This window comes from Mustela erminea, chromosome 4 (assembly GCF_009829155.1).
Source record: "Mustela erminea isolate mMusErm1 chromosome 4, mMusErm1.Pri, whole genome shotgun sequence".
In the NCBI taxonomy this organism is placed as follows: domain Eukaryota; kingdom Metazoa; phylum Chordata; class Mammalia; order Carnivora; family Mustelidae; genus Mustela; species Mustela erminea.
The window spans coordinates 23,991,889-23,994,329 of NC_045617.1; positions in this window are offsets into that span (position 1 = coordinate 23,991,889).

Genomic DNA, 2,441 nt, shown 5'->3' on the forward strand with positions numbered 1-2,441 from the left:
AAGGGAAAGAGGGAGGGGAGAGAGAGAGAAAAAGAGAAGGAAAGAGAGAAGGGGTGAGGGGCAGAGGGAGAGAGAGAGAGAATCTTAAGCAGGCTCCACACTCAGCACAGAGCCTGAGGTGGGGCTCGATCTCACAACCCAGAGATCATGATCTGAGATCAAGAGTCGGGCGTTTAACTGACTGAGCCAAACAGGCACCCCTATATTATATCTCAATAAAAAGAAAAATGCATGCAAATTAGCATTTAGTGGAAAATATCAAGCCTGAATAAATCACATTCTATATCATGTTATACTTTTTTGTACCTATATTGTGAAAATTTCCCGCTGTACATCAATGTCCTGTATAATAATCCTCTATGATTCCGTCACCTAACTCCAATAAGCATCACATTTTGCCTTCTTGTTTCCTATCTCCCTCTTGGATTGGCTAGGATATTTTAAAATGGATCCTAGGCATTAAATATCATTTCATCCCTAAATACTTCATCATATATCTCAAAAATGACATTCCATAGTCACAATGGCAATGTCACACCTAATGAAAAACAATTCTCTAATATAACACCTAGTCCATATTAAAATTTCTCCAATTGTCTTTTTTTTTTTTTTTAACAGTTAATTTGTTTGAATCAGGATCCAAATGAGATACACTTGTATTTGGTTGTATGGGTCTTAAATCTTTTTTTTTTTTTCTTTTTTTGTATGGCTCTTAAGTCTTAAAAAAAATTGTTGTTTTTGTTATGGCTTTAAGTCTTTTAAGATCTTTTACTATAGTCTCTTTTTTCTCTCCCTTTTTCTTTTTACATGTTGCCCTGAGGAATGTTCCACATGCTGGATTTGCTTGTTTGTTTCTTCATGGTATCATTTAGCAGAGATTACATGTGTCAGTGAGCAGAGATTTGACTTGTTTTTCTTCCTCCTACATTTCCTGAAGACTAGCAGCAAGGTCTAAAGATTTGAATAAATCCAGGTTCTTCTGTGTTGTTTTGTTTTGTATTTTGGGGGTAAGTATACATCAGAGGTAATTTTCATATTGCACCAAAACAGGAGGTCCATAATGTCTCATCCTGTTTTGGGTGAAACTCAGATTGATTAATCAGTGGGTTCAGATGATGTCTGCCCACTTCTTCATTATAAAGTTCCCATCACTCCCTGACCATTGTTTGAATCAGGTATTTCTTTAGGAGATAACATATCATCTTTTTCAAAGCAGATCTTCATTAACATTTCTTTTCACCAGTGACACTTATTGTGTAGAAGAGTAATAGAGAAGTCACACAGGGGATCACATAGTGACTTGGGGCCAATGCATAACCGAAATTCAAGTCTGCTGAATTTCTTGAGTTCAAATTCCTTTCTATGGCAGGAAACATGATAGGTGATAATGCTTCCTGGTATCTTGCCATTTGGAATCCAAAGGAATATTTTATTTTATTATTTAAAAAAATTTTTAAAAATATTTTTACTTTTTATTTTGAGAGAGAGAGAGAGAGAGACAGAGAGACAGAGTGAGAGAGAGCATGAGAGGGGAGGTCAGAGGGAGAAGCAAATTCCCCATGGAGCTGAGAGCCCAATGTAGGACTCGATCCCAGGACTCCGGGATCATGACCTGAGCCGAAGGCAGTTACTTAACCAACTGAGCCACCCAGGCACCCCAAAGGAATATTTTAAAACAGAGATCAAATGTTCAAAGTCTTTTGACTTAAAAATATTAATTAAGAATTAATCAGTTTGGGTTTCCTTGGTCTGGATGTCAGATATAAAAAGTTTGATTTGCTTGGTTACAAACATCTAAAAGTCCAAACCGTCTTCATTTTTTAAAATTTACTTTTTCAGTAGGCTCCATGCCAAACGTGGGGCTTGAACTCAAGACCCTGAGACTAAGAATCACATGCTCCACCAGTTGAGCCCGCCAGGTGCCCCACATCTTCACCGTCTGAGCCAACTTTTCATTTGCATGACTTTGGCCAGATAAACCAAAGAGGACTGCTTCTCTCACTTAGAAATATTTCAGTCCCTAGCACTGGGCTGTTTACAGTAAGGGTTGTGTTCAGTTCAAAGTATCAGAAATGCCAATTTCAGGGGCTTAACCATTAGGATTTCATTTTTCACATAATAAGAAGACCTGAGGTTAGCAGTTGCTGGCTTTGCTTTAGTAGTTTGATGATGACATGCAGATGTTATGTCTTATCTTAGTCTTTTCCCTTTGGTCTCAAGATGGCTCCTGCATTTCCAGTGTTCATGTCTGCATTCAAGGCAGAAGAAGAGGGCTCAAGAAAAGGTTTATGTCAGGGCGCCTGGGTGGCTCAGTGGGTTAAGCCGCTGCCTTTGGCTCAGGTCATGATCTCAGGGTCCTGGGATCGAGTCCCGCATCGGGCTCTCTGCTCAGCGGGGAGCCTGCTTCCTCCTCTCCTCTTTCTGCCTGCCTCTCTGCGTAC